Source organism: Eschrichtius robustus, chromosome 5 (genome assembly GCF_028021215.1).
Source record: "Eschrichtius robustus isolate mEscRob2 chromosome 5, mEscRob2.pri, whole genome shotgun sequence".
Taxonomy (NCBI): Eukaryota; Metazoa; Chordata; class Mammalia; order Artiodactyla; family Eschrichtiidae; genus Eschrichtius; species Eschrichtius robustus.
Window position 1 is genome coordinate 30661994 of NC_090828.1, and position 25472 is coordinate 30687465.

General features: G+C 40.5%; 1 protein-coding gene across 3 annotated transcripts in view; it reads right to left on the reverse strand.

The window, feature by feature from the left end:
- Positions 1-25472, reverse strand: part of PARD3B (par-3 family cell polarity regulator beta) — a 1041870-nt gene that overhangs the window by 8705 nt on the left and 1007693 nt on the right. The gene's annotated exons all lie outside the window — the stretch shown is intronic.

Below are 25472 nucleotides of genomic sequence, written 5' to 3' on the forward strand. Positions count from 1 at the left end.
CTTCTTCTCTTCCCGCCTTTCTGTTGGCCCCTGGAGTGGCCATATTAGATACAAGAAAGCCACATGCTAAGGAAGGCAGAGCAACAAGAAGGTAAGAGCCTGGCTCCTTGACCTCATGGAGCCAGCATGTCAGTCAGGACTGATTGGTGCCTGAAGGAGAAATATAATTCTATCTTGTTTATATGTTGGCCTTATTATAGTAACCAAGCTAGTTCCCTAAACAAGGCTGAGTTTGGCTCTATTAAAGCTGGGATCATTTGCCCCCTCCCGTTTCCACTTCCCTGAAGCCTGACATAAACATGGTGGTAGAAATGCACACATTATTTGGAGTCATAAATTTCCCAGGGATTGCATTCACTTCTCTCCTAGGTCTGTGGGGTGCTCTTTACATGAGTCACAGTCTTGGTCTAACTCTGGTTGGCTTCTGTGACATCCCTTTGTGGATTAGTGTGCCCTCCTCTCTCTACAGTTCCTAGAGAAAGTCCCAACCTAGAGCCTGGAATTACCAACCCAAAACTTTGATATAAAGCACTTCTACTGCAAAGTCAATAAGTACCACCCAGCCGGTAGCAGATTAGGAAAAGACAAACCAGCTGTTAAGTTGTACTGTGTAATGAGTAGGCACACAGAAAGGTAAAGGGCGAGAATAAACACTAACAGAAAGCGACCCTGTCTGGATCTCTCTACTAAGACAACAAGCATCTTCTGATCCATTTGTCATAACAGAAGCAATAGGTCTCTAAACAATGTACAGATGAGTGCATCTTATCTAGCCTGGGGTTAAACAGATGAGTTCTGTTTGCAGCTCTTAAAATCCCATAAACCTTCTGTGCACATATTCACTACTACCATGCCCAGATCCTTCCCACTTTCTACCATTCCTCTTTTTATTATTCCTTTTTAAAGGAAAACAGCAACAATAATAATTAATGAAAAGCTCTCCAATGTCAGAGTACAATCTGGTAGAACACTTGAAAGAAATGGTAGGGCTGTAAGAATACGGTGCCTGTGGTTAATCAAGCACTGTCAATGAGGGTCACAATCACCCTGTAATCTGCAGTTTGATGTGAAAACAGCTCTGTAAGTAAGTTCCCCAAGTCATGATTATTTGACAAGCTCCAAGCTTGGGTCCATGTGGAAAGCAGCATGTGAACACATTCATAGGGATGAATAATAGAATTCTCTCTCTACTTTTTTATGTCTTAATTTAGCTATGTATAATAATGAAAGATAGATCCTTGAGCCTGGGTTAATTTAGTTAGAGTTTTCAGATAAAAAAATTAAATTGTTTGCGTACAAGTTATTATAGCATCAACTGCTATTATTCAGTGCAGTTTGCTTTGCTCTATTTTAAATTGCCCATGACAAATAGAGCACAAATGTGTAATCTGTCACTCCAGCGCTGGGAAATAAAGGATGGGGATTTCATCTTTCCTTTCCTTTAGAATGTTATTTTTTATTTAGAAAACTTCCAGCATTCATTATATCTTTTATCGTATAATATTTTAAGCTTCCCCCCTCTCCCACCGTGCTCATTTCTATTTCCTTTTGGTTCACGTTAAAGATTTTCAAAACACTTAAAAAAAATCCTTAACCTGTGTTTTCTCTCAAAATCTACTGATGATATTTCTCTGCATGAAGTGAAACATGTGGTTTTTCTGCACTCATTTTAAGCCCTTGGGATAAATCACTGACATTTGCAACACACAAACATTATCTGCCTTAAAATGAACATACAACCAACACTCCCTCTGGACCCTCTTAGCATGAATGTTTCCTGTTTAAAATGGAAAGAGAGAAAGGAGGAATTCCAGGCCTTGGACTTTTAGGGTCCTGTTCTCTCCCTGGAGATTTCTCTCTTTTAAAACAGAAGATTATAAAAGACAGGCAGGCCTTGGTTTTTTTTGTGGAGAGACTAGCCAGATGGAGCAGTGACAGGGCAGAGGCCACCCTGATAGCCCCAGCCACCGTGCAGGCTGTGTTCACGTGGGGATGGTTAAGTCTCTTCTCCCATGCCTCCCCCTGCTAGCTGGCCACCTCACACGGCCAGGGGAAGAGGGGACAGAGCTCAGGATAGCTCTGTGGACCCACATTGCTTCCTCTGAGGGGAGGTTTTACGTCTGGGAATTTGCTTACATGTGGCAGAAACCAAGTGAGGCACCTGTTCTTTGTCAAGAAATGAAATCATGGAAACTGTCTTTTTCTGTAGAACTCATCAAAACAGTTATCATTTCTAATTTTTCAGAGAGAAGAAAAACAATGAGCTGGCCTATAAAAACACTCTTTAAGGTTCAAAGAGTGCTAGAAGAATTTTTCTTTCTTTGGTGGTGGGGGGAGGGAGTTGCTATTGTTTATAATAACTTTTTGCTCAAAATTGAGCATTGACTTTTACCAGAACTTCTAAGTGCTTGTGAATATTGTGTGCACACGCACACACACATATTTAAAAGAACAATTTTTAGGGAGGTTGAGACAAGATGGCAGAGTAGAAGGACATGAGATCTTATGAAAACACCAAAATCACAACTAACTAACTGCTGAACAACCATCAACAAAAAAATGCTGGAACCTACCAAAAACCATATCCTATATCCAAAGACAAAGACGACACAACAAGATGGTAGGAGGGGCGTAATTGCCATAAAATCAAATCCCATACCCGCCAGGTGGGCGACCCACAAACTGGAAAATAATTATTTTGCAGAAGTTCTCCCACAGGAGTGAAAGAAGTTCTGAGCCCCACATCAGGCTCCCCAGCCTGTGGGTCTGGCAACAGGAGGAGGAGCCCCTGAGGATCTGGCTTTGAAGGCCAGTGGGGTTTGATCACAGGAATTCCATAGGACTAGGGGAAACAGAAACCCCACTCTTGGAGGGCGGACACAAGCTCTCGTGTGCACCAGGTCACAGGGAAAAAAAGCAGTGACATCAGAAGAACCTGGGCCAGACCTATCTGCTGGTATTGGAGGGTCTCCTGCAGAGGCAGGGTCTGCTGTGGCTCACTCTGGGGACAAACACACTGCAGCTGTAGTCCTGGGGAGTACTCATTGGCATGAGCTGGCCTGGAGGCCACCTTTTCCCATCAAGACCTGGCCCCACCTAACAGCCTGTAGGCTCTAGTGCAGGGACGCCTCAGGCCAAACAACCAAAAGGGTGGGAACACAGCCCCACATATCAACAGACAGGCTGCTTAAAGTCTTCCTGAGCACACAGCTGCCTGCTAAACACACCTCTTGACAAGGCCCTGTCCACCAGAAGGACAAGACCCAGCTCCACCCACAAGTGGGGCAGGCACCAGTTCCTCACACCAGGAAGCCTGCACCAGCCCCTGGACCAACCTCATCCACCAGGGGGCAGACAGCAGAAGCAAGGAGAACTACAACCCTGCAGCCTGTGGAACAGAAATTGCAATTGCAGAACGTTAGACAAAATGAGATGGCAGAGGAGTATGTCCCAGATGAAGGTACAAGATAAAACCCCAGTAGAACAACTACATGAAGTGGAGATAGGCAACCTACCCGAAAAACAATGCAGAGTAATGACAGTAAACATGATCCAGGACCTAGGAAAAAGAACGGAGGCACAGATCAAGAAGATACAAGAAATGTTTAACGAAGGCCTAGAAGAATTAAAGAACAGAGATGAACAATACAATAACTGAAAAGAAAAAATACACTAGAAGGAATCAATAGCAGAATAACTGAGGCAGAAGAACAGATAAGTGACCTGGAAGACAGAATGGTGGAAATCAGTGCTGCAGGACAGAATAAAGAAAAAAGAATGAAAAGAAATGAGGACAGTCTAAGAGACCTCTGGGACAACATTAAATGCACTAACATTTGCATTCTAGGGGTCTCAGAAGGAGAAGAGAGAGAGAAAGGACACGAGAAAATATTTGAAGAGATAATCGCTGAAAACTTCCCTAATATGGGAAAGGAAACAGTCACCCAAGTCCAGGAAGCACAGAGAGTCCCAGGCAGAATAAACCCAAGGAAGAACATGCTGTGACACATAGTAATAAAACTGAGAAAAATTAAAGAAAAAAATATTAAAAGCAACAAGGGAAAAGCAACAAATAACATACAAGGGAATTCCCATAAGGCTATCAGCTGACTTTTCAGCAGAAACTCTGAAAGCCAGAAGGGAGTGGCATGATACACTTAAGGTGATGAAAGGGCAGAACCTACAACCAAGAATGCTCTACCCAGCAAAGCTCTCATTCAGGTTCGATGGAGAAACCAAAAACTTTACAGACAAGCAAAAGCTAAGAGAATGCAGCACCACCAGACCAGCTTTGCAACAAATGCTAAAGGAACTTCTCTAGGCAGAAAAGAAAAGGCCACAACTAGAAACAAGAAAATTACAAATGGAAAAGCTCACCAGAAAAAGCAAACACCCAGTAAAGGTACAGGATATTGAAAATGCAGGGACTTCCCTGGTGGCGCAGTGGTTGAGAATCCGCCTGCCATTGCAGGGGACACGGGTTTGATCCCTGGTCCCGGAAGATCCCACATGCCACGGAGCAACTAAGCCCGCATGCCACAACTACTGAGCCTGCACTCTAGAGCCTGTGAGCCACAACTACTGAGCCCACACGCCACAACTACTGAAGCCCGTGCACCTAGAGCCCGTGCTCCGCAACAAGAGAAGCCACCGCAATGAGTAGCCTGTGCACCTCAACAAAGAGTAGCCCCTACTCGCAGCAACTAAAGAAAAGCCCGGGTGCAGGAATGAAGACCCAATGCAGCCAAAAAAAAAAAAAAAAAATCATTTGATATTAAAAGACCAGCAACTTAAAAAACAATCTTGTTTATATACAGACTGCTATATCAAAACCTCATGGTAACTGCAAACCAAAAATCTACAATAGAAACACACACACAAAAGAAATAGGAATCAAAACACAACACTAAAGTTAGTCATCAAGTCACAAGAGAAGAGAACAAAAGAGGAAGAGAAGAAAAGAGACCTACAAAAAAACAAATACTAAACAATTAACAAAATGGCAATAAGAACATACATATCAATAATTACCTTAAATGTAAATGGATTAAATGCTCTAACCAAAATACACAGACTGGCTGAATGGATACAAAAACAAGACCCATATATATGCTGTTTACAAGAGACCCACTTCAGATCTAGGGACATATACAGACTGAAAGTGAGGGGATGGAAAAAGGTATTCCACGTAAATGGAAATCAAAAGAAAGCTGGAGGCAATACTCATATCAGACAAAATAGACTTTAAAATAAAAACTGTTACAAGAGACAAAAAGGACACCACATAATGATCAAGGGATCAATCCAAGAAGAAGATATAACAAATATAAATATGTATGTACCCAATATAGGAGCACCTCAATATATAAGGCAAATGCCAACAGCCATAAAAGGAGACATTGACAGTAACACAATAATAGTGAGGGACTTTAACACCCTACTTTCATCAATGGACAGATCATCCAGACAGAAAATCAATAAGGAAACACAGGCCTTAAATGACACATTGGACCAGATAGGCTTAATTGATATTTATAGAGCATTCCATCCAAAAGCAGCAGAATACACATTCTTTTCAAGTGCACATGGAACATCTGCCAGGGTAGATCACATGCTGGGCCACAGAGCAAGCCTTGGTAAACTTCAGAAAATTGAAATCATATCAAGCATCTTTTCCGACCACAACACTATGAGATTAGAAATCAACTACAAGAAAACAAACTGTAAAAAACACAAACATGCGGAGGTTAAACAATATGCTACTAACCTACCAATGGATCACTGAAGAAATCAAGGAGGAAATATAAAAATACCTAGAGACAAATGAAAACACGACTCTCCAAAACCTATAGGATGCAGCAAAAGCAGTTCTAAGAGGGAAGTTTATAGCAATACAATCTTACCTCAGGAGACAAGAAAAATCCCAAATGAAGAACATAACCTTACACCTAAAGCAATTAGAGAAAGAAGAACAAACAAAACACAAAGTTAGCAGAAAGAAAAATATCATAGAGATCAGAGCAGAAATAAATGAAACAGACAAAGAAAGCAATAGCAAAGATCAATGAAACTAAAAGCTGTTGAAAAGATAAACAAAATTGATAAAACTTTAGCCAGACGCATCAAGAAAAAAAGACAGAGGGCTCAAATCGGTAAACTTAGAAATAAAAAAGAAGTTACAATGGACACCACTGAAATACAAAGAATCATAAGAGACTACTACAAGCAACTCTATGCCAATAAACTGGACAACCTAGAAGACATGGACAAATTCTTAGAAAGGTACAACCTTCCAAGACTGAACCGGGAAAAAACAGAAAATATGAACAGACCAATCATAAGTAATGAAATTGAACCTGTGATTTAAAAAACTCCCAACGAACAAAAGTCCAGGACCAGATGGCTTCACAGGTGAATTCTATCAAACATTTAGAGAAGAGTTAACACAGATCCTTCTGAAACTATTCCAAAAAATTACAGAGGAATGAATACTCTCAAACTCATTCTATGAGTCTACCATCACCCTGATATCAAAACCAGATGAAGCTACCACACACACACACACACACACACACACACACACACACACACACAAATTTACAGGCCAGTATCACTGATGAACATAGATGCAAAAATCCTCAACAAAGTACTAGCAAACCGAATCCAACAATACATTAAAATGATCACACACCATGATCAAGTGGGATTTATCCCAGGGATGCAAGGATCTTTCAGTATCCACAAATCAATCAGCGTGATACACCATATTAACAAATTGAAGAATAAAACCCATATGATCATCTCAATAGATGCAGAAAAAGCTTTTGACAAAATTCAACACCCATTTATGATGAAAACTCTCCAGAAAGTGGCACACACCTCAACATAATAAAGGCCATATATGACAAACCTATAGCTAACATCATCCTCAATGGTGAAAAGCTGAAAGCATTCCATCTAAGATCAGGAACAAGACAAGGATGTCCACTTTTGCCACTTTTATTCAACATAGTTTTGGAAGTCCTAGCCATAGCAATCAGAGAAGAAAAAGAAATAAAAGAAATCCAAATTGGAGAAGAAGTAAAACTGTCACTGTTTGCAGGTGACAAGATACTATACATAGAAAATCCTAAAGTTGGTACCAGAAAACTACTAGAGTTCATAAACAAATTCAGTAAAGTTGCAGGCTACAAAATTAATACACAAAAATCTGTTGCATTCCTATACATTAACAACAAAAGATCAGAAAGAGAAATTAAAGAAAAAATCCCACTTACCATCACATCAAAAAGAATAAAACACCTAGGAATAAACCTACCTAAGGAGGCAAAAGACCTGTACTCTGAAAACTATAAGATGCTGATGAAAGAGATCAAACATGACATGATCAGATGGAAAGCTCTACCATGTTCTTGGATTGGAAAAATCAATATTATCAGAATGACTATACTACCCAAAGCAATCTACAGATTCAATACAATCCCTATCAAATTACCAATGGCATTTTTCACAGAAGTAGAACAAAAAATTTTACAATTTGTATGGAAACACAAATGACCCCAAATAGCCAAAGCAATCGTGAGAAAGAAAAATGAAGCTGGAGGAAGCAGGCTCCCTGACTTCGGACTATATTACAAAGCAACAGTAATCAAAACAGTATGGTACTGGCACAAAAACAGAAATATAGATCAACGGAACAGGATAGAAAGCCCAGAGATAAACCCACGCACCTATGGTCACCTAATCTATGACAAAGGAGTCAAGGATATACAATGGAGAAAAGACAGTCTCTTCAATAAGTGATGCTGGGAAAACTGGACAGCTACATGTAAAAGAATGAAATTAGAACACTCCCTAATACCATACACAAAAATAAACTCAAAATGGATTAGAGACCTAAATGTAAGACCGGACAATATAAAACTCTTAGAGGAAAACATAGGAAGAACACTCTTTGACATAAATCACAGCAAGATCTTCTTTGATCCACCTCCTAGCGTAATGGAAATAAAAACAAAAATAAACAAATGGGACCTAATGAAACTTAAAAGCTTTTGCAAAGCAAAGGAAACTACAAACAAGACAAAAAGACAACCCTCAGAATGGGACAGAATATTTGCAAACGAATCAACAGACAAAGGATTAATCTCCAAAATATATAAACAGCTCATGCAGCTCAATGTTAAAAAAACAATCCAATCAAAAAATGGGCAGAACACTTAAATAGACACTTCTCCAAAGAAGACATACAGATGGCCAAGAGGCACATGAAAAGGTGCTCAACATCGTTAATTATTAGAGAAATGCAAATCAAAACTACAATGAGATATCCCCTCACACCAGTCAGAATGGCCATCATCAAAAAGTCTAGAGACAATAAATGCTGGAGAGGGTGTGGTGAAAAGGGAACCCACCTACACTGTTGGTGGGAATGTATATTGGTACAGCCACTATGCAGAACAGTATAGAGGTTCCTTAAAATCTAAAAGCTACCATACGATCCAGCAATTCCACTCCTAGGCATATATCTGGAAAAAACCATGGTGCAAAATATACATGTACCCCAGTGTTCATTGCAGCACTGTTTACAATAGCCAAGACATAGAAGCAACCTAAATGTCCATTGACAGAGGAACAGATAAAGAAGATGTGGTACATATATGTAACAGAATATTACTTAGCCATTAAGAAGAATGAAATAATGCCACTTACAGCAACACGGATGGACCTAGAGATTGCCATACTGAGTGAAGTCAGAGAAAGACAAATATCAAATGATATCACTTATATGCAGAATCTTAAAAAAATGATACAAATGAACTTATTTACAAAACAGAAACAGACTCACAGACTTAGAAAACAAACTTACGGTTACCAAAGGGGGAAGATCAGGGGAGGGATAAATTGGGAGTTTGGGATTGACATATACACACTATTGTATTTAAAATAGGTAACCAACAAGGACCTACTGTATAACACAATGAACTCTGCTCACTATTCTGTAATAACCTAAATGGGAAAAGAATTTGAAAGAGAATATATACATGCATATGTATAACTGAATCATCACTTTGCTGTACACCTGAAACTGACATAACATTGTTAATCAACTATACTCCAATATAAAATTTTAAAAAAAGGTTCAAACAAACAAACAAACAAACAAAAGAACAAGTTTTAAGCAAGGAAAACAAAAAAGCCCAGCTCATTAACTACAGAATTTGATAGGATAAAGGAAGTGGAATAGGGAGCTGATATTTTATCTTTGTTAATCTTGAGTTTCCGGGACTTCCCTGGTGGTCCAGTGGTTAAAGAATCCACCTTCCAATGAAGGGGACGCAGGTTCGATCCCTGGTCAGGGAACTAATATCCCACATGCCGTGGGGCAACTAAGCCTGCGCGCTGCAACTACTGAGCCTGTGCACTCTGGAGCCCGTGCGCCACAACTAGAGAGAAGCCCACGTGTTGCAGTGAAGAGCCTGTGTGCTGCAACAAAAAGATCCTGCATGCTGCAACGAAGATCCTGCATGCCGCAAGTAAGATCCTGCATGCCACAACTAAGACCCAATGCAGCCAAATAAATAAGTAAATATAAAAAAAAAATCTTGAGTTTCCCTTTTCATAGTATCTTTATTGGGTGAAATTTAGTATTTGTAGGAAAGCACAAAACCCAACCCATTCTGGGGCCTAAGAAATGCTTATCACAGTGAGCAATGCTGCATGTTTTGAGCCAACCCTGAGAAATCCAGGGGTAGTCTTCTTTGAAGATTCTGATGAAAACAGGGATCCAAATAGCAAATGTATCAGCACTTTAAGACCCCTCATTTTTCATGCGACCCCATAATTTTTATTTGTATGTGTTATTATTTTTCTCAAAAAAAACTTTTAATTCAAAATCTCACCCAGGAACCGTATTTACTTAAGAAGCACAAGCCTGTATTTCCTTTCTTTCTAATACGACTCTTTGCGAAAGCTGTCATGAAAATATCGATATTTCAAAAATTTCACTTATTTCTTTCCCACACTTTTTACTATTTTTTCTTTTTCTATTTTATTTTTGATTAGGGTCATTTCTGGAGGCCCAAAGGATTCAGATTTTGATTGGAAAATTTGTCGGAACTATCTCATACAGTTTCCAGTCACATAGATGCATGCAATAACGAAGGTTAACCTTTCAGGTTAAGACCTGGCCCCACCCAACAGCCGGTAAGCACTGGTGCTGGGATGTCTCAGGCCAAACAACTAACTGGGTGGGGACACAGGCCCACTCATCAGTAGACAGGCTGCCTGACGACTTCCTGAGCCCACAGTCTCCTCTAGACATGGCCCTAGACATGGTATTGACATGTGAAGAAGCAATAAAGATCACTTCCTTTACATGAGATTTTCCTCTTCTTGCTATCTCAGTATGTCACTATTTTTTTTTTTCACACACACACACTGTATTTTATTTTTACAAGGGATAAATAGACTGACACCAAGCATTGTACATGGATGACCACAACAAAAGCAACCATGATTGCAATTACCAAACATGAAACACACTCATACTATGTCATAATATTGTATGTCACTATTTTTAATCAAACAAAAAGGAGGCTGTAAATCAGAGGTTAAGTGGGTCAGACAGGCAGCTCTTGGGTACCAACAGTCTTCATTTTATGGAAGGAAGGAAGGAATGCTTCTACATTTGCTAACATAATCCTTTCGGGGAAAGGGCTCAGTATTAGAAGGACCGAGTCACTGGCAAAATTTTTAGCTAGGAATGAAGGTGGCTATACTTACTGGAATAGATGAAGGGGCCTGAGCCCCTGGAATAGATGAAGAGGCACGAGTAACTCTGGATCCTCTCACCTCCCCCTGCATCTCCATCCCCCCGACAACTGCAAAGAAAATCTCTTTCCTCTGAACTCACCACAGTGGTTCATTCTCACCTCATCTGCCTGTCTCCCTGCCTCAGGCTGGTTATATACTGTGCTGGAGTGCCATCATCTTGAAGGAAGGAACTGGGTCTCAGGTATCTAGTGATCTCCCGCAGAGCTTACCACAGGGCACTGCACGTCAAGGTTGCTCCATAAAGGTATACTGAATTTGTTCAAGAGACTTTAAAGAGAAAACCCACAAACATACGTGGTACCCATAGAGGGTCAGTTATATGCAGAAGCTGGAAATAGTAGGTGGGTAGAGAAATGAAAGGAGAAAGTGGGCTCTCATCGAGAAGCAGAGATTGACAATGATTGAGATAAGACTGGACTCTAATGTTTAAAGAAGGAAGGAGGGAGGGATGATGGTGGGCTGACAAAAAGGGTTGGACTCTGCCCAACATAGAATGGTTGGAAACTTTATCGGGCATGAGTTATTATAGTTGTCTTGTTTGCCAGGAACAAAAGTAGACTGTCTCGTCTCTGCTGTCTTGCATAGTACTTGAATCATAGTAGGTGCTTAATGAATCTTGGACCCCAATTTAATTGCCTTGACTTACTAGTGAGGTCAACATGACTAACTGGCTCAGATTAAGTGTATTTACTCAAGAATTAGTTAAGGGAGAGTGGACGAGATAGTGGAGTAGAAAGACCCTGACCTCACCTCCTCTCACGAGCGCATGAAAATCACAGCTTTCTGCAGAACAATCATCGATGAAAAAGACTTCAACTTACCAGAAAATTCTACAACTAAAAACATAAAGAAGGAACCACAATGAGATGGGTAGGAGGGGTGGACTCGTGATATAATCAAGTCTCATACCCACCAGGTGCGAGACCCACAAACTGGAGAATAATTATTCAATATATTGCAGAGGTTCTCCCATAGGAGTGAGTGTTCTGAGCCCCACGTTGGGTTCCCCAGCCCAGGGATCTGGCACCAGGAAGATGAGCCCCCCCCCCCGCCCCAGAGCATTTGGCTTTGAAGGTCAGTGGGGTTTAATTGCAGGAGCACCACAGGACTGGGGGAAACAGACTTCAATCTTAAAGGTACACACAAAATCCCACGTGCACTGGGAGCCAGGACAAAAGCAGTAATTTGATAGGAGCCTGGGCCAGACCTACCTGCTGTCTCAGTGTCTCCTGGAGAGATGGGGGTGGGGGTAGCAGCTGCAGCTCACCCTGGGGACATAAACACTGGTGGTAGATATATTGGTAACATTCAGTGGTGTGAACACTCCTGGCAGCTGCCATCTTGGCTCATTAGTGCCAAGACCTGGCCCCACCACACAGCCTCAGGCTAGACAACTAACTGGCTGGGGACACAGCACCTCCCATCGGCAGACAGGCTGCCTAAAGACTTCCTGAGCCCACAGCCACCTCTAGACATGCCTCTAGACATGGCCCTGCCCACCAGAGTGCCAAGACCCAGCTCCACCCCCTAGTGGGCAGGCACAGGCCCTTCCTACCAGGAAGCCTGCACAAGCCTCTAGACCAGCCTGAGCCACAAGGGAGCAGACAAGAGAAGCAAGAAAACTATGATCCAGCTGACTGAGTCCACCAACAGTAGGCCAGAACCTACCCTAGGACCAGCTGGGCCCAAGCCCTGCCCACTAGCAGACCAATGTCACCTTCAGGACACCCCGGATCCCATATCCAACTGTCAGGAACTGCACCCCCCCTGCCCCCCAAAAGCAATCTGACACCACCTCTGGGATCCCTGGGCCCTGCAGCCAGACTCCAGGAACCAGCTCTGCCTGCCAGTAGTCCGGCACCAACCCCAGGACCTGGCTTCACCCTCCAGTGGGGGGCAACAGCCCCAGAGTCTTCGGGACCCTGACTCCACCCACCAGTGAGCCAGCACTAGCCCCGGGGCCCCCTAGGGTTCTACAAGCAGCCTCCTCGTGATCAGGCCCCACTAAACAGCAGCCAGCAGCATCCACACAAGGCAGGGCCTGGCAACCAGCCAGACTAGGGGCCAACCAAGTCTACCAGACCACCCACATAGTCAGCCCACTGCAACAGAAGGACCCACGCAGCCCTCTTAGGGGAAATCCCTAGAGCGCATCGCTTGAGTGATGAAAGGGGAGGGCACTGCTAGGAGGCACAGGGCATCTCCTGCAGAAGGCCACTTCTCCAAGGTCGAGAAACATAACTAACCCACCACATACATAAAAATACAAATAGCAACTTAGACAAAATGAGGTGGCAGAGGAACACGTTCCAGATGAAGCAACAAGATAAAACCCCAGGAGAAGAACTAAGTGAAGTGGAGATAGGCAATCTACCCAAGAAAGAGTTCAGAGTAATGATCGTAAAGATGATCAAAGAACTCGGGAGGAGAACAGACGCACAGAGCGAGAAGTTAGACGTTTTTAACCAAGAGTTAGAAAATATAAATAACCAAACAAAGATGAAGAATACAATAACTGAAATGAAAAATACACTAGAAGGAATCCACAGTAGATGAAATGATACAGAGGAATGGATCCGTGAACTGGATGACAGAGTAGTGGCGATCACTCCCACTGAACAGAAAAAAAAAAAGAAATGAGAACAGTTTAAGAGACCTCTGGGACAACATCAAGTGCACTAATATTTGCATTATAGGGATCCCAGAAGGAGAAGAGAGGGATAGAGAAAGGGCCTGAGAAAATATCTGAAGATATAGTAGCTGAAAACTTCCCTAACCTGGGGAAGGAAACAGTCACCCAAGTCCAGGAAGCAGAGAGAGTCCCATACAGAATTAATCCAAAGAGGAACACACCAAGATATGTTATAATTTAAAAATGACAAAAATTAAAGATAGAGAATATTAAAAGCAACAAGCGAAATGCAACAAGTAACATACAAGGGAGCTCCCATAAGGCTATCAGCTGATTTTTCAGCAGAAACTCTGCAGGCCAGAAGGGAGTGGCATGATATATTTAAAGTAATGAAGGGGAAAACCCTACAACCAAGCATACTCTCTCCAGCAAGGCTCTTGTTCAGATTTGATCGAGAAATCAAAAGCTTTTCAGACAAGCAAAAGCTCAAAGAGTTTAGCACCAGCAAACCAGTTTTACAACATATGTTAAAGGAACTTCTCTAGGCAAAAAAGAAAAGGCCACAAGTAGACACGAGAAAATTATGAAATGAAAAAGCTTACCAGTAAAGGCAAACATACAGTAAAAGTAGGAAATCATCTACACACAAAGCTAGTAGGGAGGTTAAAAGACAAAAGTAGTAAAATTATCTGTATCCACAATAAGCAGTTAAAGGATACACAAAACAATTAGATGTAAGATATGATATCAAAAACAGTAATCATGAGGGGAGGAGAGTAAAAATACGAGGTTTTTAAAATGCACTTGAAATTAAGAGATGAGCAACTTAAAACAATCATATATATATAATTATTATATATATGATTGTTTTATATATATATAAAACATATATATATAGTATAGTCTGAAGTCAGGGAGCCTGATTCCTCCAGCTCTGTTTTTCTTTCTCAAGATTGCTTTGGCTATTTGGGGTCTTTTGTGTCTTAAAACACAAATTTTAAGATATATATATATATATATATATATATATATATATATCAAGATTGCTTTGGCTATTTGGGGTCTTTTGTGTCTTAAAACACAAATTTTAAGATATATATATATATATATATATATATATATATATATATATATATATATATATATATATATATATATATATATATATATATATATATATATATATATATATATATATATATATATATATATATATATATATATATATATATATATATATATATATATATATATATATATATATATATATATATATATATATATATATATATATATATATATATATATATATATATATATATATATATATATATATATATATATATATATATATATATATATATATATATATATATATATATATATATATATATATATATATATATATATATATATATATATATATATATATATATATATATATATATATATATATATATTAGACTGCTATACAGAAACCTCATGGTAACCGCAAACCAAATATCCATAATAGATATATACACAAAAAAGAAAAAGGAATCCAGCAGACAGAGAAACATATATCGTACGATATCACTTATATGTGGAATCTAAAAAAATGATACAAATGAACTTATTTACAAAACAGAAATAGACTCACAGATGTAGAAAACAAACTTATGGTTACCAAAGGGGAAAGTAGGGGAGGGATAAATTAGGAGTATGGGATTAACAGACACACCACTGTATATAAAATAGATAAACAACAAGGTCTACTGTACGGCACAGGGAACTATATTCCATATCTTATAATAACCAATAATGGAAAAGAATCTGAAAAAGAATATATATGGTCATATATATGTATAACTGAATCACTTTGCTGTCTACCCACAACTAACACAACATTGTAAACTAACTATACTTCAATTTAAAAAATTTAAAAAAAAAGGAATAATAAAAAAATACGACTGAAAGAAATCAGTTAAGGGCTGTTTTTATTACGGTCCAGGAAAAAAATTTTCTTTGTTTCTGTCATAAACACAATAATCTAGGAACATCTTTATGCATTAAAAAATATAGTAAAGAGAGTCTCAAATATAGTACAAAACCTTAGGGAGACAACGTCAAAGGTGAAAACCTGGTGCAATCACCAGGTTCATGTACCTGAGCTTGAGGACAGATGAACATGAGCCAGAGGTAGCAGTGAGGTCCAGTTCCCCTTTGTCACAGCGCTTCCCCACATTTCCTCCACCTGGATATACATGATGGGTGGCTTTCATACAAGCCACACATGCCCAAGAGAGGCAGAAGCTAGGATTATGCCAACTTCTCTACCATCTGCTATAGCTCAAAGCCCTTCCCTCCCTGCCAAGAGAGAAAAAGGGGATTGATGTGAGTGTGGGCCACATTATTAAGGGAAAAAGTTTGAATCTGCTGTAATTTAGAAAAAGAAATTATTTTCAGCCTTCAGTTCTTCAAAAATCCTTACAATATGGAGCTGATCATAATTCACCAATGGATCTCAAGGCTGAGTTTAAGAAGCACCTCTGTCTCTCATCCAGTGAGCTTTTAGGAGGAGGAAGGGCAGGTGAAGCTGAAGAATAACAGGAGAAAACAGCCAAGATTGAGACACATCAGTGACCAGAAGAGAGTTTGTTTTGAGAGGGGATGAGCTTAGCTGGCATAAAAATGAGGTATGTGGTAAAAAGTGTGAAAGCCATAAAGAATTTATGAGCAAAGATAAGCACATCCACCTGAGGCATAAGCACTGGCTTTCTTACTTAAGGAAAAGCTTGCAAAGGGCAGAATCTTGTTCCTCTTAATTTCTGTAAAATACTATGTGTGCTCTTAGTAACCAAAACAGACAATTTCTTAACTTCCAAGGTAGCCTTTATGAGTTTCCTTTTTTGGTAATAATTGACTGTGACCAAATTTGGGGTTCAAATGGGAGGAAGCAGATGGTGTAAAACTGCTGGTGCTAAGAGAGGTACTTGGACCCCTTGGCAGAAAGTCGACATCTGGCAAAGCCATATTCCTCTCAAGCACGCCACGTGCAGATTATTTAGTGGCTGAGCTGACGTTGGTGCTTTCTTCTCTGGTTCTTCTACAAATATGGGAAAGCTAAGAAACGATCAGCACAGACTAATATACTTGTAGGAGCTGAGTTGCCCATGCTGTGTGGACAGAGATGCTTTTAGTCTGTGTTTGGAATTCCTTCCGTGTCAGGTTTCTCGTTACCAGGGCTTTATCCTTTGTCCAGGCATGAATGTGGTTGGCCAGGATTAGCAGAGCCCTTTGCAATGTATATTACATAGCTCTGATTTCTGCAGATTTTACAGAATCATAAATACAAGGATCATTTGATGGCCTGTGTTATAGAAGTGATTTCAGGAAAAGAATCCTACTTTCATCACTCACATTTCTCATAGTGTTATGAGGAGAGGGCTCTTGCTCTTTGCTAAGAACTGGAGTGGGAACAGATTTATCAGCAGATGCTTTTGGCCCTTGTTAACACCAAGGAAATGCTTGCAAAGAAAAGGAAAGAGGAATGATAATGACAGAGTGCTCAGAAGACATTTCTAAAACAGTTTAAGACAGGCATCATTTTGATCACCCACATTTAACTCCTTCTTTCATGGTTTTCAACAATGACCACAAACACAAGAATTTAGTTATTAACAAACTGCATGTGCGCTGAGGATGGGATCCTACATAGCCCTTTAGCAGATGTTATCTGGAAAATGGCCCTTAAGGATGTTTCATGCTATCAGATGGTGGGAGGTATTCTCTAAAAATGGTCCTACTAAAATAATTTCCTTTGTGACGGGGTATGAGGTTTCTAAAATGCGTGCTGGGGACAATTAGAAAGGGCAGCATGAGAGCATTCATAGAGAAAGAATCTTGTGGGAAGCCAAAACTGTTGTGAGTGGCCGCAAAAAAGTCATGAAATCCATTTGAACGATACCTGCATATAATTACCCATAGTCTTTTTAACCACGGAATAGGTGTATTTAAAGAGAATGGCAACAATAGGAAACAAATCATCATAATTTGTTAGGCCACTAAAATCATCTCTCCCTCTCTATTGTAACAGTAGTCCTGGAATTTCAATATCTAAACACTAAGGATTTCATCCAAGTGTCATGCAAGACACAACAGTTCAATTTCAAGGTCAGACTTGGAGGGCCAACTGGTTAGAGAGTGTAGGGTCCTGAATTCTAAAGACTATTTCGTCTGCCCCTTAGAAGCACTACACAGTTTCTTGCCCAAGGTAACTGCCTGGAGACAGGACATTCTAGGGCGAAAACATACTGTTCATGAGTGCTGCTTTACCCTGATCAATTTAGATTATATTTATTTTTAGAGTAATACATACAATTTTTGGATATGATGTTCATGTATCTTATCCAAAGGTACTCATATTCATCATATTGCTGCCACATATTTACCTGCCCCCATTCCTCTGCTATTAATTTCTAAAGCCTGGGCCATAGGAGGATTTTGATGTAAACCACCCACAGACTTAAATCATCAGAATTCCTCTTCACTAAGGTCAGAAACCATGGGGAAGGAGTCTTAAAAACTTCCACCTTCGTGTGTGTATATTGGGAAGGGCGTCCATACCATCATTGTATTAAGACCCGAGAGAATCCTGCCACTGCAATTCTCTACTCTGAAATTCAGGAGCAGAAATATAAATGCTGGAATGAATGCTACTGCTGTGCTTGATGAACTCAGGAACAAGCTTCGAAAGCTGAATTTAGAATTGCAAAGATTCGAAGCCTGCTGAGCACAGTGGCTTTTTCCTGAGTGCTTACAGCGGGCCAGGCTCCATCTTAAGCATTTTCTCCATATCAACATGTTTATTCCTCACAACAGAGCCTCAAGGTAGCTACTATTATTATCCCTGGTTTGCAGATGAGGCTATGGAAGAACAGAGAGGTTAAGTAACTTGACCAAGGTCACACAGGAAGTAGCAGGGTCTAGATTCAAGCCCAGGTGGACTGACCCGGAGGCCACATGCTTGGCCATTAAGCTAGAGCGTGCAGTCTCTGATCTCTCTTGCTTCTCACCTGCTCACAATGTGCCTGTTGGCAGCAGGTGAGAGGAATCAGAGGCATTCTTCTGACTGGCTCATGAACAGTGGGTGAGTGGGAAGCAGTTCAGTCTGGGGAGGATTAAGGAGTGTGGTTTTTGTTCAGTAGGATCTAGAGCAGGGGAGTGATGTGCATTACCTATGGGACAGCTCCCCTTGGAGGTTCCGTAGGCACCTCAAACCTTACAGGTACAAAATTAAACAATGGCTTCTCCCCAAGTCTGCTGCTCCTTCAGTGGTCCCTTCAGAGAATGACACAATCTACACAGTCAGCCATTTCTACACAGTCAGAAATCTAGATCCTCTCTGTCTTCCCCACTCCAGCCAGACACTGGGTTCTAGAAACCCCTTTTCAACTGGACTAGCGATAGTATATCAGGGCTAACGAGAGGCAGGCAAAGTTGTGGGCCAGCTTCATAACAGAGCAATTCAGCAGCACAGAGGCCAGCGCACGTGAATCTGAAGGACATTGAGTTCTGTAACCATCAAGCCACTAACTTTGACGCAATTTTGAGCACATCACACTTATTCTAAAATGAAAACATGGCATAATTTGTAAACACAGCAAGTTTAGTTCTCTTTTGGTGGCCATGTGAGCATTTACATTTTTGGGGTCTCAAATTTAAATCCTGACAATTTAACTGGCTTAAGAGTTTTTTTGCTTGTGCCTGAATATGAGATCTACCAAATGCCTTTTTTTAAAAAAAATCAGGTTATCTTTTCTCCCAAATTTATAAGACTAAATGAGGTTTATAGATCATATTTCATAAACCTCTGGGTTCACTTTCTGCCTTAAGAAATGAGCATGTTAGTTCTAGTATTTAATTTATAAGGCGGTTGGAGGACAAATGGACCAGGGACCAATGAGTAAATGAGGTGTGCCGGGTTCACTTTTGGGTACGAAGGATTTGGCATCTGCACCTTCAAATACTGACTTGATCTCACCTCCAGGTAGGTTTCCTGTGTAAAGGACTTTCCTCATCATCTCAGCAGTGACATGACGTCCCTGGTCCCACCCTCCACTGGTGGGGGCATAGCGAAGGAGGTACAGCCTGACCCCAGAGCTCCGCACGGGGGGAGTTTGGCTTTTGATCACTGAACCAGTTGCAATTCTGCTCGGGTGGCTTTTTTTTTTTTTTTTTTTTGGCCGTGCAGCATGCGGCATGTGGGATCTTAGTTCCCTGACCAAGGATCGAACCCGCATCCCCCACAGTGGAAGCGCGGTCTTAACCACTGGACTGCCAGGGAAAAGTGTCAGGTGTATTTTGGAGATTTATATTCTAACAATCTCCCTGATGCCCAGCACCAAGGCTTGAGCCAGCCCCCTCTCTAATTTCCACCAGATAATAGATAGAAGCACTTTTGGCCTCTCCATATAAATTCTGAATGTGGAATTGAGGCACCTCATGACACTTTGTGTGGAGGGTAATTCTGGGCCTTCACCTCCTGTCTGCACTCAGCAGGTTCCAAAGCCCAGGCTGGGCCTGGTGGGTACACACGAGGCTCAGCCGTCGGTCCCACTCAGCCCTCCTGTCTGGAATCCAGCTCATTATTAGGCAGAGTGCTTTGGAGATAGCATCAGCATGACAGATTCTACATAATATCACATTCTACTCAGCTTTCATTTTTGCAGATGAAATGGATTTACAGCACAAAGGTTACTGAACTGTATTGTCAAAATGATTTTTGAGAAATAATAAAAGTTATTAAGAGAGTCTCAGGTGCTGATGACTAGCTCTGAGCTCCCCCATCCTGCCTTGGTCCCTTCATCCTCTGGCTGATCATTACATGGCTGGTAAAGACTGGTGATTAATGTCATTATGAACCTTTTACTTTCAAATCCCCATTTACTGAAATTAGAGCATTCTTTGTCATTTCTCTTTCTGCTATAATACAGCCTGACTGTCAGCCCCGTTTTTTCCAGTTCCATCCTTGCCTTTGATGCCGGTAAAATGGAGCAGCTAGCAAATCAAGGCTTATAATAGTCCATACCGACTGGGGCTATGAAATTCCTCTGCTCTCATCATCACTTTTTTTGTCTCCAATGTTTTTGTACAGTCACTGTCCTGAGCTTTTCCACAGCCCCCCTCTCATGCCTCCGCCTCCACTCCCTGTAGTGAACTAATATGTGGATCCAGAGCCACTGATGAATGCTTTTAAAAAAGACAGAGGAGGACAAACTTTTATTGTGAGTGAGCTCCTTCAGATGTTATTTCATCCTACATTAGTTCTCTAACTCCCTTATTTATTGATTTATTCCTTGAACAATTCAAAGAAAACTGTAAATTCGCCTTCTATTTCTTTGCGTGCTGCCTTGCTCTCAGCCATATTTGGTGCTGGCATATGTGCCAGTATGAAACGATGTCTCCCTGTTTTATCACATGCGTTCTGTTATCAGCACGGTGGCAACCTCATTCTTAAACTCAGTCATGAAGCTGAAGCTTTAATAATTTAAATAAAAGCTTATCGTAGAAAAGCAAATATTTACAAGTATGAGTCATCTAATTTAAAGAAATGAATTAAAAGTAAATGCTGAAGTGATTTAAAACTAAAGAGCCATTACCAAATAAAACGTTATTTACCATTTGCCCCATGCCAGCTCGTTCCTAAATGTCAGGAGAGATAGGATGCTAGGCCCTCCCATTGCTTTTGTGGGCTTCGAGCTTCCAATCCTGCCAACCTGTTCCGGAACTAGATCTCATTTGCCCAGGAGGGTGGGAGGTGCTCTCAGGGTTTTAGGTGTTGAGGGAACTCAGTGTGCACCTCAGTGTAGTGGGGAGAGCATGGGACTCAGAGGCAGAAGATTGGGCTTGAAGGGAGCAAAGTATTGATACCTTGTGGAAATACGATCCAGGTGACAACTTTCTTTGAGCCTCAGTGACCTCATATGAAAATGGGGATATTATGACTGCCTTTCCTCCCCTTGCAGGGTTGAGATGGAAACGAAATAAGAAAGAAGAAACAAACAAAAAGACCAATCATACTGAGGTCCTCAGTACTTGTTGAATTTGAAGTCACAATCATTTTTAAAAGAAATAAAGCTGAAAAACCATATGATCATCTCAATAGATGCAGAAAAAGCTTTTGACAAAATTCAACACCCATTTATGATAAAAAACTCTCCAGAAAGTGGGCATAGAGGGAAACTACCTCAACATAATCAAGGCCATATACGACAAACCCACAGCAAACATCATTCTCAATGGTGAAAAACTGAAAGGATTTCCTCTAAGATCAGGAACAAGACAAGAATGTCCACTCTCACCACTATTATTCAACATAGTTTTGGAAGTCCTAGCCATGGCAATCAGAGAAGAAAAAGAAAAGGAATACAAATTGGAAAAGAAGAAGTAAAACTGTCACTGTTTGCAGATGACATGATACTATACATAGAGAATCCTAAAGATGCCACCAGGAAACTACTAGAGCTAATCAATGAATTTGGTAAAGTTGCAGGATACAAAATTAATGCACAGAAACCTCTTGCATTCCTATACACTAATGATGAAAAATCTGAAAGAGAAATTAAGGAAACACTCCCATTTACCAATGCAACAAAAAGAATAAAATACCTAGGAATAAACCTACCTAGGGAGACAAAAGACCTGTATGCAGAAAACTAAAAGACACTGATGAAAGAAATTAAAGATGATACCAACAGATGGAGAGATATACCATGTTCTTGGATTGGAAGAATCAATATTGTGAAAATGACTCTACTACCCAAAGCAATCTACAGATTCAGTGCAATCCCTATCGAATTACCAATGGCATTTTTTACAGAACTAGAACAAAAAATCTTAAAATTTGTATGGAGACACAAAAGACCCCGAATAGCCAAAGCAGTCTTGAGGGAAAAAAACGGAGCTGGAGGAATCAGACTCCTTGACTTCAGACTATACTACAAAGCTATAGTAATCAAGACAATGTGGTATTGGCACCAAAACAGAAATATAGATCAATGGAACAAGATAGAAAGCCCAGAGATAAACCCACGCACCTATGGTCACCTAATCTATGACAAAGGAGGCAAGGATATACAGTGGAGAAAAGACAGTCCCTTCAATAAGTGGTGCTGGGAAAACTGGACAGCTACATGTAAAAGAATAAAATTAGAACACTCCCTAACACCATACACAAAAATAAACTCAAAATAGATTAGAGATCTAAATGTAAGACCAGACACTGTAAAACTCTTAGAGGAAAACATAGGAAGGACACTCTTTGACATAAATCACAGCAAGATCTTCTTTGATCCACCTCCTAGAGTAATGGAAATAAAAACAAAAATAAACAAATGGGACCTAATGAAACTTAAAAGCTTTTGCACAGCAAAGGAAACTACAAACAAGACAAAAAGACAACCCTCAGAATGGGAGAAAATATTTGCAAACGAATCAACAGACAAAGGATTAATCTCCAAAATATATGAACAGCTCATGCAGCTCAATATTTAAAAAACAAACAACCCAATCAAAAAATGGGCAGAACACCTAAATAGACATTTCTCCAAAGAAGACATACAGATGGCCAAGAAGCACATTAAAAGCTGCTCAACATCACTAATTATTAGAGAAATGCAAATCAAACCTACAGTGAGGTATCACCTCACACCAGTTAGAATGGGCATCATCAGAAAATCTACAAACAACAAATGCTGGAGAGGGTGTGGAGAAAAGGGAACCCTCTTGCACTGTTGTGGGAATGTAAGTTGATACAGCCACTGTGGAGAACAGTATGGAGGTTCCTTAAAAAACTAAAAATAGAATTACCATATGACCCAGCAATCCCACTACTGGGCATATACCCAGAGAAAACCATAATTCAAAAAGAAACATGCACCCCAATGTTCACTGCAGCTCTATTTACAATAGCCAGGTCATGGAAGCAACCTAAATGCCCGTCGACAGACGAATGGATAAAGAAGATGTGGTACACATATACAATGGAGTATTACTCAGCCATAAAAAGGAACGAAACTGGGTCATTTGTAGAGACGTGGATGGATCTAGAGACTGTCATACAGAGTGAAGTAAGTCAGAAAGAGAAAAACAAATATCGTATATTAACACATATATGTGGAACCTAGACAAATGGTACAGATGAACCGGTTTGCAGGGCAGAAATTGAGACACAGATGTAGAGAACAAACGTATGGACACCGAGGGGGGAAAGCGGCAGGGGGTGGGGGTGGTGGTGGGATGAATTGGGCGATTGGGATTGACATGTATACACTGATGTGTATAAAATGGATGACTAATAAGAACCTGTGGTATAAAAAAATTAATTAAAAAAAAAAAAAGCTGGATCTTCTATGGAGTTTAAGGTGATTGTCCAAAGACCTCTAAGGAGCAAGTAAACAAATGGAAGCTGTATGACTGCGTACTATAGGCCCTATGCGTACCATTCCACATTAGTATGTGTCAGTGTGGGAAATCCTCCAACAGAGGTTGCAACTTGTAGGCCCAATGAATGAATGAATGGATGAATATCTCTCTCTCTCTCTCTCTCTCTCTCTCTCTATATATATATATATATATATAGGCTCACCTGGTATTTAAAAAAATTTCAACTAGTAGCTGACATTTGAACATTGAGGGCTTTCACATAAAAAGTCAGCTTTCCTGTTTTTCTTTAAACTGGGGCCTTGGCTTCCTTTAAAACAGCAGTCATCTGGAGCTGCCTCTGGAGGCAGGGAGAAGCCCTCCTTAGGCTCTACTCCTTCTGCTTCTCTCCTTGACAGTTCCCACCTGCCCCCATAGTTATTTCGGTTTTCAGCCCCTGCTCCACGGGAATAAGTCTCACCATCTAGATTTCTGCATCATCGCATTCAGTTTGCATCTTCCACTTACAGGTGTATGTTATCCAAATTCCCCACTTTAAAGAGTGAAAGTGCCCTGGGAGGTTGACTAAAATTTCTATCACCATGCCTGGTCCACCTTTCAATCTTTGAAAATAAATTCTCCATGAATGCCTCTGTGCTAGAGAGAGCTGCGGTATGGAGAAGGGACCTGGATAGCGACTGCAATGACTGGGTCATATCCCGGGGGCTTCAGACAAGTCGTGTCACTTTCTCAGGCCTTATCTTCAACTCTGTAAAATGAATAGGTGGCCCCCAATGAGTCATCGGGGGTTACAGTTACATGACCCTTCCAGGAAACCACGTGGGCTCCAGTCCAAATTGACCTCAGGTCACATTGCTGCACTTCAGCTTGGCCTCTGCAACAGCGACCCTGGCTGGACTTCTCTGCTTATCTGTACCTTGGTTTCTCCATCTGTAAAGTAATATGTGCTTTTCTTCTCACAAGAGAGAATGCAATGATATGGGTGAAAGCGTTATTGAAGGAAAGTTGGGGTAAAAAGAATCCAAGATCTGATATTACTCTTGTATCTCAGTGGTTGCAATTATGAAGGGAAACTTGCCTAATGGGATTTCTGGATCAGAATTTGCACACCCCATTGAGAGGCATGATGCAGAAATTTTTCTGGCCAATAAGGTGATACTGTGCAAGTTTTATTCCAGCCCCCGGCAGAGTAATACCAAACCTCAGTTAAAAGGTAGGTATGTCCCACTTCGGAAAAACTGCACTCTGATTTACCTCCTTGCCCTGTGCATTGTATGAGGAATGGATGTAGTTAACCATTATCAGGTGGTTAAGCAGTTTGATGAGGCGTGAACTAGCCCTTTAATTGTTGTATTTACTACATACTTATCCTTCCCTAACACCCCGTTGGGGAATTCTCTACTTAATTGATTAAGTGAGGTTTAGTGAACTACAGTTTGGTAAAACCAGAAGCTGAAAAATACCCATTGGAGTTTGGGCAAATTTACAGGCATTTTTAAGTGTGGAACATGCTCAATTGAGGTTAAAAAGAGTATCAACAACAACAAAACATGGATTAAAATGTTAATTACCTTCATCACCA